At 47.7% G+C, this 19,495-nt stretch overlaps 1 pseudogene; it reads left to right on the forward strand.

The window, feature by feature from the left end:
• Positions 1-7,030: 7,030 nt before the first annotated feature.
• Positions 7,031-9,732, forward strand: LOC144790953 (actin, cytoplasmic 1-like; annotated as a pseudogene).
• The last annotated feature ends 9,763 nt before the right edge of the window (positions 9,733-19,495 follow it).

Here is a 19,495-nt window from a genome sequence, read left to right on the forward strand (position 1 = left end):
CACACTGAAGGGTCTGTTGTCACATGTGCTTTCCAGGAGGCTAGCCAAAAATACACACAAATAGACATTTACCCATAGGAGTCACAAGCCCACAGAGGACTTTAAACTTGATTAGGAGTTTGGGTGACAGATTTTCCATTTAAGTGTGAACAGTTGTATATACAAAAAGGCGCCAGTAACAAGTCTACAATATTTAGAGCTCTCTGTAAAGGCATCAGAGGTTTTTCCATTTCGCGATAGAATCTGGAATGTTCGGAGAGATTGTTACTGACACTACGCCAACACCAGTGTTGAATTCTGGTACATTTGCAGTGAGAAATTACAAATTAAACCTCTTCAAAGCTAAATCTACCCACATTAATTCCATGCTTGATGCTCTAATAATCCCCAAAAGCAACGTATCGATATCATCAACCAATCAAACTCCCACCCCTCCACCAGCTCAGTCTTCGCATGAGCTTGTGGATGTGAAGAACTTGCATCCTCTTCGCAGAGAAAGTAAAGTAAATTGAGCAACCATTTCAGCCAAAATCCACATTCCCAGATAATTGGCCACCGAGCTACAAAGCCCAGTGGTGCTGGTCACACTTGGACACAATCTCTAAGTCAGAGTTACTTGAAACTATAACTAAGGTCAAATGTTCCAATCCCCTCTTTAACACATTACCTGGCTCACTGAGAAAGGATACAGAAAAGATGCTGCGCCATACTGGACAACCCTAATTAACCCTTTGCTTAAACAAGGGGGCATATTTACAAGGACATTGCGCCACCGGAATGTCGCTTTTTTGATGCTCCGGTGGTGCTGTACCCTGCTCCATATTTACAAGGCGGCGCTGCCACTTTTGCTGCCTTGTAAATATAGTTCCCTTTGAAGCATTTTTCTGCGGAAAAGGGCCGTGCAATGGGTGCTGCATTGGCCATACCCACACAACACCCATTGCATTTTTACACTGCTTCAGATTTACAAGGATCTATAAATCTGAGGCAGCACCAAAAACATACACCTCCCCAGGGGAGGCATAAGAGCAGCGCAACTAGGAGAAATACTTTATTTCTCCTTGTTTTTTGTTCTTCCTATGCATGCTGCATTTCACAGCACACATAGGAGCAAAACACCACTGATTATTGTTTTTGTGCAGGAAGGTTTCCCGTCCTGCACAACAACAATCACCCTGCAGTGCAGGCACTCTTGCACTGTGGTGCAAGGGTGTCTGCACTGGCTCTAGGCTGGTATTTTTGCGCTGGGGCAGGAATGCGCCATATTGTTGTAAATTCGGCACATTCCTGTAATAAACAAAAATGACGCAGCTCAGCACAGCAAAATTGCTTGCGGCACCGCGCTGTGCCATTTTCTTGCACATATGCCCAAACCACACTGTTTCAACAACATTCTGAAAACTGGCCAAGTAATCCCCATTCTGAAAACTGGCCAAGTAATCCCCATCCTGAAAAAGCCCAATGCTGACACCAGTGGACCTGAACAGCTTTCAGCTGTTTTCAACATTTCCCGTCTAAAGGTAATAGAAAACTGCGTAGCATAAAGGGTCCCCCACATCGAGTTCAATAACCTTCTCAATATTTTTCAATCTGACTTCAGGCAGGGTTATAGCACAGAGCACAAAGAAGAATACAAAGTTCCCCGGGGAGAGTAATACAGTGTGGAGAGGAGAGTGGACGTACAGAGTCAAGAGACTCACGGGGATCCCTTGTCGGAACTAGAGAGCCTCACACACCCAGAGCGTTAGGCGTGGAACACACCCTGGCTGAAGGATGTCCAGTGTCATCATCGGCTCACTGCTCCTCGTCAGACCGGCGCTGCAATGTCTGACGGAGTACCCAGAGGCACTCTTTTAGCGGAGTTCTTTTGTTCCTAGCCGATGGTGGGTGTGAGTGAGGAACAAGGGGGAGTGTAGTCGGTGAAAAGTGAGTGTGTGTTAAAAAGGGATAGTCAGTCCACAATGGGTTTTATTGACGTGGCTGATTCCCTGATTATAAGGTGTGGGAGGGGAGCTAGAAGCTGTGGAAGTATACAGAAAACTAACTCAACCCCCTGGTGTGGTCAACATGTTTCTCGCCCAACGGCGATTCGTCAGGACCTAGACAGGGTACTACACAAGAAGACAAGTGATTAAATGCTCATTCACATAGTAAAAAGCACATACAACCTCTCTGGGACGGAGGGCCACGGGGTCCCACTCTAATTAGGCGACCCTAAGGGGGAATAACACGGGCCTCGCAGCATGCTCCCGTGAGGCCAGCGCTGTCTGGTGGATGAACCTTAGTGCAGGCGCTGGTGTGGCGGAGACACCTACCCCTCACGCTCGCGGCACCTGGTCAGAGTGCGGAGGGTTATAGCACAGAAATGAAGGGCCCTTCTGCAAATTGTGGATGATTCTCTCCGCCTCCGAGACTCGCGGAACCTCATGTCTCCTGCACATCTCGGCTGCCTTTGATACAGTCATTCACAGCTCTCTGATCAGCATCATGAAGGAACAGATGGGCATCGATCGGGCAGTTCTAAAGTGGTCTGAATCCTATTTGTCTAACCAATTACAGGTAGTGAAAACAAAGAGCTGTGTCTCAGGTGAGACAAAGCAAAACCAGGGATTTTGTGAAAATCTGGGATTCTTTATCATTATTATGCAGATGATATGCAGATCTACATGAAGATATCTTCCCCTGAAAGCATCTGTCTTCCTTCCTCCACCTTTGACAAGGTTCATAAACGGATGGGCAACCATCATTTAAAAATCCAACTAAAGCAGAATTTCTAATAATCGCTCAAAAAAATCCAACCTCTCTATGCAAGAGTGGCTGGAACCCTTCTCTCCCCTGAACTGAAGTCTGGCCATTGCGACAGAGAATGCCAACTTGCTGGGCTTTAGCCTCGAACACTGAAACTGCTGTGGGTCCTCAGACAATTAATTCCTGAGCAAGACTTGAAACTTGTGGCCCAGGCTCGGATTCTTTCCCGACTAGATTATGGCAACCTGCTTCCCTCTACTCTCTTTAAAGCACATTTGGCTCCTCTGAAAGCAGTGCTCCATTTATTTATTTATTTATTTATTTATGTATTTATATATTTATAAAAGATTTATAATGCGCATGGCTGCCTCAGCGACGAGGCGTCCCAGCGCAACCAGAAACCCATGCAGGTACTCGCTTTGTGACAGGTCACAGGAAATTCTCCCGTATCTACCCTATGCTTCGCACCGTGCAATGGCTCTCCATCGATGCAAGAGTCCAGTTGACGACTGCATGCATTGCTCATAAAGTATTATGCAATCCACTTCCGATCCTGCCTGGTTTACAAACGGAAAGTCTCTGGAGCTCAACGAGGATCAACAAACGCTGAGTCCCTCCTGCTCGAACCTCTGACTTCCATGCAATAACACTGCATAAGATATGCATTCTCAGGGGAAATGGCATATACAACACAGGCTTAACAATGAGTGCTGTATCAACGCAAGTGGAACAACGCTTGCTTATGCGTGGTTAAGGCAGTCAGCGCTCCAGATGCAGAGCGGATGGGTGGAGAGAGAAACAGGAAGGATTGCGGCAGAAAGGACAGGGTGGCGGCTTGGTAAGTAGGGCAGTGGGGGTAGGAACATCCAGGGTGTTTTTAGGGCTCAAGGCTGGTTTTAGGTCCCAGGGGGGGGGGGGTCGTTTATAGGGCTGGGGGCCACTTATAGGGCTAAAGGCGGGGGGCTAGGGTTGGGGTAGTTTTTGGGGGTGGGGCTGAGTTTTAGTGCTCCAGACGGGGGAAAGGGGCAGTTTTCAGGGCTGACGGGCAGTTTTTGGGCTCAGGGCTGGGGCTTGGAGTAGATTTTTGGGCTGGGGGCCGAGTTTTAGGGCTCAGGGTGGGAGTGTGGTAGTTTTTAGGGCTGGGAAGGATAGATTGCAGTGCAGGGGACCGGGTTAAAGGGCTGAGGGCGGGGGACTGGGGTGTGATCTTTACCCAATCATGCCTTTAAAACAACATTTGTTGTAAAGGCATGCGTGGTAAAGGCATACATGGCAAAGACGCGGTCATTGTTAAGACTGTGTTGTTAAGGCATGCGTGGTTTAGGGAGTCGCTGTTTCGTCATACAACCCTTTTCAGGGCCTGTGCAAGGCTTTGGAACTCCTGCCCATCACCCCTTCGCACAAACTCTTGCCTGTTTATTTATTTGACGAGTTTCCTTCAGCGTGAGCATGACCCGTAAGGGTATCAGAGTGCTGCACATAACGCAGACAAGCCATACATAAAAGAGAAAAATGCAAGCTGTACATAAAGCAGATAAGACAAACACAGAAGGGAAAAAAGTAAGCAGCAAAAAGTCGGCAGCAATACAGAATACAATATAACATTCGGCCTGGCAGCTTCAAGCTCCGGAGATGTCCACAGGTAAAGAGTCAGGCTGAGTGACTTCAAGGCTACGATTGAAGGAATCCATTGAATAGAAGCATTTTGACTTCTTTTTAAAAGGAGGTAGTCGAGGGCGTTGACCTGGTTTCAGTGCGTTCCATATTCCTGGGGCTAGACCGGAGAAGGAGCGGTTGTAAGTTTTCTTTTGTTGAACTTCTGTGGTTTCAACAGTTGAAAGTTTACATTACAAAAAGGAACTCAAAATGTTCCTTTTTGAGAGACACCTTAGTTAAAGTGGGGACCGCTGCTTGCATCTGTCATGTTCTCTTGATCTGTCTTTCCTGTTATGTAATGCCTTTGGGTCGAATCCGCTATGTAAGAACTGCAAAATAAACAAATGCATTAATGAAATAACCTGCACACTTTTGCTGCTGATACGGTACTCTCCCTTTCAGAAGCGCGCGTGTACCTTCAGTCCCGACCACTCACAGCGCTGCACGCGCCGCCCGCCCGCCACGGCGTCTCGCGCACCCTGATCTATTTCCAAGGCCTCCTGAATGGTTTCCATGCCAGCTGAGCGCGCGGCAGCATCCGCAGCCCCTGCGCCCTCCCTCCCCCTCTCATTCACCAGCCCCCCACACCCCCACACCCTGGCCCCGCCCCCCCCCCCCCTGCCCTGCCAGGGCTCGGCCTGGTCGCTGCTGCTTTTAACCCACACGAGGTCAAGAGTTTAAGTAAGTGACAAGGGCTGCGAGCCAATTCTCAGAGCGGAAACGTGCAGCCGGCAGCCTGTGCACCAATCACAGCCCGAGGAAGGGTGGTGCCACGCAGGGGGTGGTGCAGCTGCACCACACACACAACACAAACACAGAGGTGTGCAGGTGGCACGCTGTACAGACACAGGCAGGTACTACACAGCCATGCTGCAGCACAGTCTGTACAAACAACAAAAACACAGAGAGACCGTGCAGCAGGCATGCAGTACACAGACACAGCAGACACAACACAAACACAGGTGTGCAGGTGGCACGCTGTACAGACACAGGTAGGTACTACACAGCACAGTCTGTACAAACAACAAACACAGAGAGACGTGCAGCAGACATGCAGTACAAACACAGCAGGCACACACAAACGTGCGTGCTGCAGCACACACTGACTGTGTAAACACGAACACAGAGGCGTGCTGCAGGACATCAAACAGAAACACAGGAGTGTGCAGCAGGACACGCCACGTGAAAGCACAATATGCACAACACAAATATAGAACACTAAACAACTGCACAGGCGTGCAGCAGGCACGCTGCACAAAAACACAACAGGAACAACACAAACATTCATGCTGTAGCACACTGTACAACAACACAAACACATAGACACAGCAGGCACAACACAATTATGCTGCAGCACGCTGTATATACAACACAAACACACCGAACACTAAGCATAATCACACAAAAAGGCATGCAGAAGCACACTCTATATAGAAGCACAGGCATGCAACAGCACTGCATGCACAATTCACCTCACACAGAGGTGCAGTAGCACCAGGTCTGGACTACGGTGCCCCCCTATACACTGTGTTTGGCCTCACAGGCACAGTTTCAAATCACGGTGGGCCCACTCAGCCTTTCATATTTCCGAGGTCAATGAGTACCATTGAGGTGGGCAACAATAAACACTTATTATTCAGAGTGAATGCTGGCTTTACAATTACACGTTATGATATTCTCTAAACAGTAGTCATGTTAAGCCAAATATGAATGTAGGACTACAAATCCCACAATGCATAGCAAACACCTGGCCTGCATGAGTCCCTTACACAGAGTCAGTAAACCTGAGCCCTTTGAGACACACGACTCAAACACACGAGAGTAGAGAAGCACACATCATAAACACAAAACAGGTTGCAGAAGCCAGTTCAACAGGAAACAGGCCAGGTTATGCAGCACCCTATTATACAAAGGCACATGGCTGCCAAATGGCCTCAAGTCATAGATGGCACCTTTAGAAAGGCGTTTAAGCTGCCAGCACTTAGCATGCTGTTATATTTGAGACAACACCAGCAATGTTTATAAGTGAAAATACACTGATGACGTAGAAGTCAGGGCTGCCCAAGAATATCATATATCTGACATCTGGTCACATGACATCTACAATACAATAAAAACTGCCATAGTTCTCAAGAGGTCACAGGTCATGTGTGACACCATAAGCCAAGCCTGATGTCTTAAGTAAAACATGTTATATTTGGAACTTGTATTTTGTATTTAAACTTGGAACATGGGCTCAAAAATCAGAAAATGCCGATGGTGGTGGGTTAGGTGGCTGAGATGGATCGATGCATGCTAGCTGAAAAGACTGTATGCAAGATAAGGGGCTGCCCCACGAAATGGGACGCAAAATGGGGGCACTGGAATAAGTTTCGAGGCGAATTGTGCGACTCTCCTTCGCTTGAACTGGCAATGTCCCGAACCGGATCCAATTCTTGAATTATTGCTTTTGCAGACACTGTGACTATGATACAACTTAATTCCGATATATGCTTTCATGTGTAATGGATGTATGACTTTGCTGTGTTTTAAATAAAACTATTATGAAAAAAAAAAAAACAGAAAATGCTAAAATGCTGCAGAATAAAATGAAAGGACTTGTTGAAGGTGTCAACAGCACTGACAATGGATCCGGTATGTGCAAGGCCGGCTTCGCTGGAGATGATGCTCCACGTGCTGTCTTACCATCCATTGTGGGGCGCCCAAGACATCAGGGTGTGATGGTTGGCATGGGCCAGAAAGACAACTACGTTGGTGATGAAGCTCAGAGCAAGCGTGGTATCCTGACCCTGAAGTACCCCATTGAACACGGTATTGTCACCAACTGGGATGATATGGAAAAGATCTAGCATCACTTTTTTTTTTTTTATAAATAGGAAAAACAGCACCAGGTTTTGTGCATATATATAAACAACAGCCAAACGTTGTTCACTTATGAATATATTCTAGGACAAAAGACTTTATTTTATTAAAAAAAGTATTCTTTTTATTAAGGTCTTTTTTTTGTTTTTTTAGTATATATTTTGTCCTCTTGAAAATTATACATCTCGTTCTATCTTTTCTTTGATAATCAATTTCATTTGTATTTTTTTAAAACAATTCTTGGTTTTCATTACACATTACATCTGCATCATTTCATCACATGGATGGATAAAAATACAAACGAAAGTTAAAGTCACACTGATAATATACAGAACCAATTTATCCAATCAACGCGTTTCGGCGAATGCCTTCCTCAGGAATTCTGTATAATCGTAATTGATAACTGTATATCACTCCTGAAGTACTGAGCGGTGATTCTTGATCTGAGCTGGTCAATAATTCTTTAGGTTTCAATACACGACGTTTTATGATTTCTATAGTACCTATTTAACATGTCTAATAAATGGGTTGGATCTCCATATTTGAGAATCAGTTTTACTAGTATCCCTTAATCCTATTCACATCCGGTATTAGATATAAAGATCTAGCATCACACCTTCTACAACGAGCTCCGTGTTGCCCCCGAGGAACATCCTGTACTTCTAACCGAAGCAACACTCAACCACAAGGCCAACAGAGAAAAGATGTCACAGATCATGTTTGAGACCTTCAACACTCCAGCCATGTATGTGGCTATCCAGGCTGTGCTGTCCCTGTATGCCTCTGGTCATACCACTGGTATTGTGATGGATTCTGGTGATGGTGTCACCCACACTGTGCCGATCTGTGTAGGTTATGCCCTGCATCATGCCATTCTGCGTCTTGACTTGGCTGGTCGTGACTTGGCACACTACCTCATCAAGATCCTGACAGAGAGAGGCTACAGCTTCACAACTACAGCCGAAAGAGAAATTGTGCGTGACATCAAGGAGAAGCTCTGCTATGTTGCCCTGGACTTTGAGCAGGAAATGACCACTGCTGTGACTTCATCCTCCCTGGAAAAGAGTCATGAATTGCCTGACGGTCAGGTGATCACCATTGGCAATGAGAGGTACAGGTGCCCAAATCAATCAATCATATATAAAAAAACAAATGATGCCAAGGACACCAATAACACACTAATCGTACTAGGAGAGAAAACTCAATGATCCCATCCTATGACTAGTATATTATCTTGAACAAAACAAATTGTAATATTTTTTATATATAAGGCTTCCCACCTCCGCACAGAACACACAATGAATATTGTTTCTTATTTATTTGTTCAATTAAATTGAAAAAAGTTGGATTTAGGCAAATATAATTTTTATGCCCATTTTCTACGTGTAAACGAACAAACACACATATATATACATCACTTTTTTACATAAATATATACAAACAAATATACATACATTGATCTAATGACAACTCTTTTTCAAAAGTTGTAACCCAATTTCTTTCTAAAGGATGCTTGCTACATGTAAAGACTCAGCATTCCTTCTCGAGTAAGATCACCCAGACCTACATACAAGGGGTATAACAAGTCTATATCTTTTTTTAGACCTATCTTGAGTCCCTTGCCCCTTGTAAAACCAAATATTTTTCTACAACTAAAAATGCTTTGGCTGGTGTCGTCTTTGAAAAATGTCGACGCGTTTCAGCCCCATGAGTATGGGCCTCATCAGGACAAGGGCTAATTAAGATCCGTCCCTCCGCGCGGGTGAATGCTTTAATTATCGGAATAATCGGCCTAACAGTCACACAGAATGCCTCTAATCCTCCTGTGATGAATGGAGGTTCTCATTCACGACTGTTGGTGTGTGCTTCTATGCCGAATATAAAAACGAGTCGGTCAAAGTGAAAAAAGTTCAGGCCGATGATCTCTATCCTGCTACGCGTCTCGCTTTGAAAAACGACTGACAAATCAATCAAATCATTTGTAAAGCGCACTACTCACCCGTGAGGGTCTCAATGCACTGGGGTGGGGAATGCTGCTACTGCTCGAAAAGCCAGGTCATCGTTCCTTAGTATGGAATCATATGGTATAAGCAATCGCAATGGAATCATATGGTATTCATGAAACCACATACAACTCTATCATGAAGTGTGATGTTGATATTCAAAAAGACTTGTATGCCAACACAGTGTTGTCTGGTGGTACCACAATGTACCCGGTTATTACATACAGAATGCAGAAGGAAATCACAGCTCTAGCACCAAGCACAATGAAAATTAAGATCATTGCCCCACCTGAGCGCAAGTACTCTGTCCGGATTGGTGGCTCCATCCTGGCCTCCCGGTCCACCTTCCAGCAGATGTGGATCAGCAAGCAGGAGTACGATGAATCTGGGCCTTCAATTGTCCACTGTAAATGCTTCTAAATGACTGTAGCTCAATGCAGCTTGACAAACGTAACTTCGCAAAAAAGAGCCAAGACGAGTCATGGCTTTTTTACTTTGTTTTTGGCGCTTGACTTAGCATTGAAAACTGGAACAGAGGAGGATGGCAGTATTGTGGCTAAGGCAGAGTTTATGGAGTCAATGAGGCAGAGGGTACATTCAGCATGGGCTATCCCGTCTGCATATATGCCCGGCAAGATACATTCCCTGATGAAGGCTTACGTTTAGGCCGAAATGCATTGGAATGAAGTACTTGTGAAGGAATGGAATATTTGTGAAAGCCTAAAGATTTGAACTAATGTAAATAAACACAACAGCAAGATAAACTCATTGGAGTGGATCATGAAGTAATTTGGAAAAACACCATTAAAAGTTAGAAGAATTGAAGAAACCCTATAGGAGGGACATAGGCTGTGACCAGGGGACGTCCCCCAAATCAAGGGGTACACTGGTTCATAGATTTCTAGTGCACAACGGAGTACACACCCTGGAGCACGCTACAACTAAGAAACTCATCATCACATAGGTAGTGCGAGTGAAACCAATCATTGCGTATTGTGGAGCAAACATTCCAATGTTCTGCAATGCATGGAGGACTTGATTGTACTTTGTCATTCCAAATTGTTCAAATGTATTGTTACAGGATGTAACTTGCCTCTATGAAGGCTGCCCAGTTCCATGGGGCTTGTACGGAAATCATATATTGGTGATAGTATTGTTTCTATGTTAAGTAATGTTACCCAACAAGTCTTTTGTATCTTTCGCCTTAAAACACTTGGTCCGTATCTTCAATTATGTTCCTCTAGTCCTTTATGGACAATCCCCAATTAGCTGTTTGAAGGTTTACAAACTTTCTTCTGACATCAGTAAGATGTGGGGAGGGAGGGCTTAGCTGTACACTAAATTGAAGACATTCAAATAAAGTGCACATGTTAAAGGAGAACAAAAAAAGGTGTCAACAACACAACGAGCCACTTGGCATTTAAAACAACTGAAGAATTTACTCAATATAAGTAGAGCAAAACTGACACACGCTGCTTACAGACACTCTCAGCATTAACATACTCTAAATAAAACACTCCCATGCACCACAAACATAACTCAAGCAAGCACCAGAGGCTAATAAACAACACAAGCTCTAACACAAACAATAAACCAGAACACACTCAGCACAATCACAAAAACAGAGTCACACAGAAGCTTAGAGCCTGCTCGCTATAAGCACAGACTCAAGACGAAACGCACTTACACCCACAGAGCATGCAGTACAAGCACACAATGCTGGCATGTACAACACAAACACAACACAAGCTCACCAGTAATACCCAAATAGGCATAATCACCATGACCAGTCAAAAACAAACAAAATTCAAGTATGAACACAGCACAAACACACATCCATGACACATCAGACAGATACTCAACTACACACATATCTGCAAACAAAAATGGACAAAGCCACTCGACACAAAATTCAAACAAACCCACAGACCCCCACCACCAATACACATATATCATGCACAGACTCAACTAAAATAAACACGTGCATACAGGTAATACACACATTCACTCAACACAAGAACATACACAAGACAGAAACAACCCAGAAGCAACACAAAAACACACAACAAAATTACCCAACAACACACTGCACAAAAACACACATCACATGAACACAAGGTAAAGCAAAAACATACAGATGTGTCAGGAGGTAACTTAAACATGCAACACGCACCGGACATGAACACAACCCCCCAAACTTTCATCCTTGGTACAAGCAGACGCCCTTGCAAGACAGCTATAGAGATACTCGACCAGGGAGTTTTACCAGTAGGGTTGCTGAAGTCCCTCTGCAGCTACAAGTTCCTGCACCCCTGTCAACACCATCACTGCTCCAGTGGGTACAGTTACTGGTGGTCCTGTTGATCACTCAACCACCCTGCAGGGCATTCTGGTGGAATGGAAGGTGGTGTGGTCAGGATTGCTGGCACTTGCGCCCACCTCAGCTGCTTAAATGCTGATGGTGAGTGAATGAATTAGATATCTCCTGGCTCCAAAGACTTCAACCCGCTTCTCCATTCTGGAAGAAGTCCGCAGCGAGGCCAGAGATGTTTCGATGACTGCTGGCCACCTCTCCTGGGACTCCTGGCCAGTGGTGGACCACTCCTGTACAAAGCGCAGAGGCGGGTGATGGAAAGGAGCTATGCCACCAGGGGACCCTCTGCCTTGAGGGTCAGCAGTCCAGGATTGGGACCATTAGTTAGGGTCTTCTCCTGGGTCCAGGGCTGGTCAGGGGAGTAGGGGGTGGTTCTCCTACTAAGAGCCAGACCAGGCACAGTGTTGACTGTTACGACAGACCTCTTACTCAGCTTTTAGCAGGTTCAAGGGGTGTTATGGGGTGAGCCCATGCCCACCTCTACAACACATGCCATGCTGGACAGACTGTTTAGAAATTTGAGTGTAGCTCTGGTTTCCTTTCATTCTAGAGGCAACCCTGATGCCCGCTAGGGTAGTGCACTGCTTGGGTATCCATACTAATTTAGGCGCTGACCTGGGATTAGCCTAGCTCAAATGTCTCACTTTTTCATCTGGGAAAGGGACTAGGCACTCCTTAGCTCATGAGGAAGCACCATCTGGGTGACTAGTGTGTGGTGTTCGTATAGTATGTGGTGTTTGCTCGTTCGAGCGTGGAGGTGCCTTCTGGGGATGAAATCGACCAAGGAGTGACCACACTCCGACCTACAGTGGCAATGCATACAGTTGTTGTCTTGTTGCCTAAACAAACCTTTCCATGTTCACAGACTAACCTGGGCTCTGAGTGCATTCTCCTGTTTTGGATTGTAGTTAGTTTATTATTATTATTTTTTATTTTTTATTTTATGTAAACATTTTACAGAGTTACATTAGCTCCATACAGTATACAACAAGTTGAAATGGTAATTAGTTTATGCTCTGGTATTATAGACAGACCACGATAGTATATATGTAGTGTTTCTATAGCATGAACCTGGCAGGAAGGCAGCAGACTATTGTATAGGGTCAAGACTAAGAAATAGTCAACATCTGGTTGGAACGCTAGCAGGGTTCTGAGAGCACAACAATGGACTGTTACTGCATCGTGTTGTAGTGTTCTTTAAAGAGGTGCGTCTTCAGCTCTTTCCTCATTGGAGCAGGGTTGGCTGGTCCTGATGGATATGGGAATGTCGTTCCAGATCCTGGGTGTGTACATGGAGAAGGCCTGTTGCCTTCTTTTTTGCAGTTCTTCGTCTCCAGGTTGATGGCGTCCTCGCGGCGGGTATGTCTGGAGGTTCCACAGATCTGGTCTCTCACGGTTTGCTCACTCCAGTGTTTATTAAACCTCCTGTGAGGCACATTCACCTACATCCATCAACAAACCGTGGTGGTCCACCCAATAACGATTGCCTCAGGGAAATATAGATCAAATCCTTTCTCTCCAAGACGATATCAGATCCCCTATCACTGCCTGAACCAGTCTCCTCCTGCAAGGACAGTGAGTGAGTAACTCAGGCGTGTACCCCAGCTGCACAAGCAACACAAGCATTCATGGTTATAGCAGGGCTGGAATGTAGGGCCCTGCAACCAATGCCACTCCAGCCTCATCTCCTCCACCCTGGCCAGGGCAGCGTAGTGGTCACCCCAATATTATATGGGTCACACCCAGTGAATCCCCATTGCCCCAAAAGAAAAGGCACCATTTTTCACGAAAACTGGCATGTGTGCTGCATTCACCAGCACATAGAAAGAGGACAATTCCTCTTGTGATTGTTTTTGTGCCTGAAGGTGTGCTTTTATTCCCAAAAACAATCATGCCAACAACTCAGACACCCTTGCAACATGGTGCAAGAGTGCCAGCGCTGGCTGAAAGGATAGGAATGCACCATATCTTGTAAATACGGTGAATTCCTACACTTTCGAATTGTTGTAGGGCAGCAGAGCAAAATGACTTGCTGCACTGTCCTATGCCAATTCTTTGTAAATATGCCCCTGAGTGTGTTTTGCTAATTTAGATGAGGGGCGTCAGGCAAGTCTGCCAGAGAATATCCGACCTGCAGGGGATGACAGATGAAGCTTGTACCACAAATCAGTACACATATATTGTCGTTTTCTTTTTCTTTTTAGTGTGCAGAGTCTTGGGGTGGGGCCAGGGGTATGACAGGCACTGAGGGGAAGTGGTATCCACTGCCTTCAGTGCGCATGTGGGTTTGGTTGGCCATCTTAGGACAGCCAAACTGACATTCGCACTAAAGGTGTCTCCAACACGAGCTGTGTTGCACATTTGGAGACAGCAGGCACATGCTCCCAGTCTCCCTGGGAGCACAAATCGAGGGCACTCAGGCGAATCCTGATGGTGTTCTCATGCTGCTGAGAGCAGCATCAGGATTGGATGCAGGGGATTTTGGGAGCCTGTCTGCAGAGGAGCGTGATGCAGCTGGCTGAAGGTAAGGCAAGTTCTTCTTTTCTTTTTTGTGCAGTCTGTCGTCCCCCCTAATCCCTCCTTTCGCTGCGCACCACTCAGCCCTGACTCCAGCTGCCACTGACTTACTTCCCCACATGTAAAATCATCGCAGCCCAATGAATTGAATGGAAAGTGGTGCGTGGCTGTTGTACCCACAGCAAATGCTTTCTGCTCACCCGATGTACCTTTAGCACAGATTCCTGTAGTGATTATAAACTTTAATGTAAAAAAATAAAATGAAATTTCACTGAACTTGGTTTGAGGAACATTACAGTTTATTATCTATGCAGCAATCCTTGTTAAACTCCCATCGAGTGAACATGTTTGGATGAAAAGCAGACAATCTGAAATAACACAATAAGCAACATGGAGTTGTTGGACACTAAAAATGCTATCAGCTTAGCGTGATGGTTCGGAAAGCCAAAAAACACAACGTTCTGAAAAGACGAGCAGAGGCAATCGAAAAAATATTACGACGAAATTAACATAAATGGCAAGAAGGTAAAGACCACTAAGTAGCGCTGGCACTGTCTAGTGCAAGTGTCTCCTAGGGCACTGACTGTTGTGTGCTGAATTGTCAGCTAAGATATGAACAATAAAGTTTTTCACAAAATCAATTTTCTTTCTCAAGTCTTTAAAGTATTTTATTCATACTTGTAAAGTTCTTCATTTGTAAGTATAGTTTCTTTCATCTGAAATTGCATATGTTCAGTATGTGTATTTTTTACATCCAATTTGTTTTTCAAATAAACAGAACAATATATTCCAATGCATTTCGGCCTGGGGCCTTCATCAGGGAAATCTGTGGAACAAAGATTGTATCCATCACGATATGTTTCAAAATACAACATGGTGTTAACAAAACAGTTAACTACGATAATGAAATGCATACTTCAGACTACATGTAATAGAGCCAGGCTCCATGCGAGGGAACACAACACCAACAGGAGGGATAAATATAACCAATTCGCCACAGAAAAGCTAGGATTTTCGAAGGTCCCACAAAGGATCAAATGAAAATGGATGGGCGTGCTATAAGCCCACAGAGTAGATACAGCACACGCCGAAGACACAGTGCATGGCCTGCCTAGGCAAGGCCTGAATGGAGATGCCCAGCTACCATCAAGTTGAAGCCTTTATGACTGTGAACTTTGACCTATGGTCCCTGATTTTTTGCTTTCTGGACAATGAGCTGCTTGCTGTCTCACCCCCACCTATATTGACATCAAGCCTAAACAAGCATTGGCAAAGCCATTAGGTCTTGCCTATGACCCCAATTGCTTTGACTGGTACTTGTTTTTACCTAGATGGCAGATGTGCGCGTGTGTGGGTGTGGGTGTAGGGGTGTGTGTGCACAGGCAAGCACTTTGGCCACCTTGCTTTGAGGAAAATCTTTCCAAGGCAGCGGATAAACATGCCTGCACACTTCCAGGGCCATTTTGGAATGAGATTTCTAAAAGCATAAGTCACTGCACAGGCAGCCACTGCTCACATGCACTTGAGGCCATCATTGAATGGTTTTACAGCCATGATAAATCAAGGGGTGGTCATAGCAGAAAAGATGGGGGCAGTTAAATCTATAATAAAGCAGAGGAGCAGGAAAGGGAAAGCCGGGAAGGGGGGAACAGAGAAATGTACTGCTATGCAAAGTCAGCAATGGAAGACTATAGCTCATCCAAAGAAACAATGGTGGAACTAAAATGCTCCTCGGGTGAAGAAAACACAAGACCAGGGAGAAACCCAATGAATCAGGAGCCTGGAACTGACAGAGACAAGAAAGACATTGAACCGTGAGCAAGGTTTGAAAATAAAGCCCACTCAAGGTCAATACTGAGTTGGTTTGCCAACAGACAGCTGAAGCTGTCTACATACCTAAAAAGGATATGCTTAAACTCCCATCACCCAATTTCCCTGGCTGCAGGACTCTTTGTGCCCCTCGATGCAATACTCTCCCTGGGCCCCTGGCTGCAGGACTCTCTGTGCCTCTCGATGCAATACTCTCCCTGGGCCCCTGGCTGCAGGACTCTCTGTGCCTCTCGATGCAATACTCTCCCTGTGCCCCTGGATGCAAAACCCTCTCTGTGCCCTGCCTGCTTTACTCTCTCTGTGCCAGTTGCTGCAGTCACCCTCTCTGTGCCTCTAGTTGAACTACTCTCTCTGTGCCTCTGGCTGCAGTACTTGCCATGCCCCTCGATGCAGTACTCTCCCACTGACCCTGGCAGCAGTACTCTCCGTGCCCCTCTATGCAATACTCTCCCTGTGCCCTGCCTGCTTTACTCTCTCTGTGCCCCTCGATGCAGTACTCTCCCACTGACCCTGGCAGCAGTACTCTCCGTGCCCCTCAATGCAATACTCTCCCTGTGCCCTGCCTGCTTTACTCTCTCTGTGCCACTCGCTGCAGTACCCTCTCTGTGCTCCTGGCTGAACTACCCTCTCTGTGCCCCTGGCTGCAGTACACTCAGTGCCCCTCGATGCAGTACTCTTGCTGCGTCCCCGGCTGCAGTACTCTTCGTGCCCCTAGATGCAATACTCTCCCTGTGTCCTAGCTGCAGTACTCTCCGTGCCCCTCGTTGCAGTACTCTCCCTGTGCCCCTGGCTGCAGTACTCTCCGTGCCCCTCTGCAGTTCTCTCCATGCCCTCTGCAGTACTCTCCATGCCCCTATGCAGTACTCTCCATGCCCCTCGAGGCATTACTCTCCCTGTGCCCCTGGCTACAGTACTCTCTATGCCCTTCTGCAGTACTCTCCATGCCCCTCGATGCAATGCTCTCCCTGTTCCCCTGGCTGCAGTACTCTCCATGCCCCTCGATGCAATACGCTCCCTGTGCCCCTGGCTGCAGTACTCTCAGTGCCCCTCGATGCAATACTCACCCTGTGCCCTCAGCTGCAGTACTCTCTGTGTCCCTTGATGCAATACTCTGACCCTGGCAGCAGTACTCTCCGTGCCCCTCGATGCAGTACTTTCCCTGTGCCTCTGGCTGCAGTACTGTCCATGCCCCTCTGCAGTACTCTCCGTGCCCCTCTGCAGTACTCTCCGTGCCCCTCGATGCAGTACTCTCCCCCTGACCCTGGCAGTAGTACTCTCCTTGTGCCCCTCGCTGCAGTACTCTCCGTGCCCCTCTGCAGTACTCTCCGTGCCCCTCGATGCAGTACTTTCCCTGTGCCCCTGGCTGCAGTACTCACCGTGCCCCTCGATGCAGTACTCTCCCTGTGCCTCTGGCTGCAGTACTCTCCATGCCCCTCTGCAGTACTCTCCGTGCCCCTCTGCAGTACTCTCCGTGCCCCTCGATGCAGTACTCTCCCCCTGACCCTGGCAGTAGTACTCTCCTTGTGCCCCTCGCTGCAGTACTCTTTGTGCCCCTCGATGCAATACTCTCCCTGTGTCCTAGCTGCAGTACTCTACATGCCCCTCGTTGCAGTACTCTCCCTGTGCCCCTGGCTGCAGTACTCCGTGCCACTCTGCAGTACTCTCCATGCCCTTCTGCAGTACCCTCCATGCCCCTCGAGGCAATACTCTCCCTGTGCTCCTAGCTGCAGTACTCTCCGTGTCCCTCGATGCAATAGTCACCCTGTGCCCTCAGCTGCAGTACTCTCTGTGCTCCTCGATGCAATACTGTCCCTGTGCCCTCAGCTGCAGTACTCTCCGTGTCCCTCGATGCAATACTCTCCCTGTGCCCCTGGCTGCAGTACTCTCCGTGCCCCTCGAGGCAATACTCTCCCTGTGCCCCTGACTGTAGTACTCTCCGTGCCTCTCGGTGCAATACTCACCCTGTGCCTCTGGCTGCAGTACTCTCCATGCCCCTCTGCAGTACTCTCCGTGCCCCTCTGCAGTACTCTCCGTGCCCCTCGATGCAGTACTCTCCCCCTGACCCTGGCAGTAGTACTCTCCCTGTGCCCCTGGCTGCAGTACTCTCCGTGCCCCTCGAGGCAATACTCTCCCTGTGCCCCTGGCTGCAGTACTCTCCGCGCCCCTCTTCAGTACTCTCTATGCCCTCTGCAGTACTCTCCATGCCCTTCTGCAGTACTCTCCCTGTGCCCCTGGCTCTAGTACCCTCTCTGTGCCCTTCACTGCAGTATCCTTTCCAGTGCCTGTGGCTCCAGTACCCTCTCTGTGCCCCTGGCTGCAGTACCCTCTCTGTGCTCCTGGCTGAACTACCCTCTCTATGCCTCTGGCTGTAGTACCCACTCTGTGCCCCTGGCTGCAGTACTCTCAGTGCCCCTCGATGCAATACTCTCCCTGTGTCCTAGCTGCAGCACTCTCCGTGCCCCTCGAGGCAATACTCACCCTGTACCCCTGGCTGCAGTACTCTCAGTGCCCCTCGATGCAATACTCTCCCTGTGTCCTAGCTGCAGTACTCTCCGTGCCCCTCGTTGCAGTACTCTCCCTGTGCCCCTGGCTGCAGTACTCTCCGTGCCCCTCTGCAGTTCTCTCCATGCCCTCTGCAGTACTCTCCATGCCCCTATGCAGTACTCTCCATGCCCCTCGAGGCATTACTCTCCCTGTGCCCCTGGCTACAGTACTCTCTATGCCCTTCTGCAGTACTCTCCGTGCCCCTCGAGGCAATACTCTCCCTGTGCTCCTAGCTGCAGTACTCTCCGTGTCCCTCGATGCAATACTCTCCCTGTGCCCCTGGCTACAGTACTCTCTATGCCCTTCTGCAGTACTCTCCATGCCCCTCGATGCAATGCTCTCCCTGTTCCCCTGGCTGCAGTACTCCCCATGCCCCTCGATGCAATACGCTCCCTGTGCCCCTGGCTGCAGTACTCTCAGTGCCCCTCGATGCAATACTCACCCTGTGCCCTCAGCTGCAGTACTCTCTGTGTCCCTTGATGCAATACTCTGACCCTGGCAGCAGTACTCTCCGTGCCCCTCGATGCAGTACTTTCCCTGTGCCTCTGGCTGCAGTACTCTCCATGCCCCTCTGCAGTACTCTCCGTGCCCCTCTGCAGTACTCTCCGTGCCCCTCGATGCAGTACTTTCCCTGTGCCCCTGGCTGCAGTACTCACCGTGCCCCTCGATGCAGTACTCTCCCTGTGCCTCTGGCTGCAGTACTCTCCATGCCCCTCTGCAGTACTCTCCGTGCCCCTCTGCAGTACTCTCCGTGCCCCTCGATGCAGTACTCTCCCCCTGACCCTGGCAGTAGTACTCTCCTTGTGCCCCTCGCTGCAGTACTCTTTGTGCCCCTCGATGCAATACTCTCCCTGTGTCCTAGCTGCAGTACTCTCCATGCCCCTCGTTGCAGTACTCTCCCTGTGCCCCTGGCTGCAGTACTCCGTGCCCCTCTGCAGTACTCTCCATGCCCTCCTGCAGT

The sequence above is a fragment of the Lissotriton helveticus genome, chromosome 11, assembly GCF_964261635.1.
Source record: "Lissotriton helveticus chromosome 11, aLisHel1.1, whole genome shotgun sequence".
Lineage (NCBI taxonomy): Eukaryota > Metazoa > Chordata > Amphibia > Caudata > Salamandridae > Lissotriton > Lissotriton helveticus.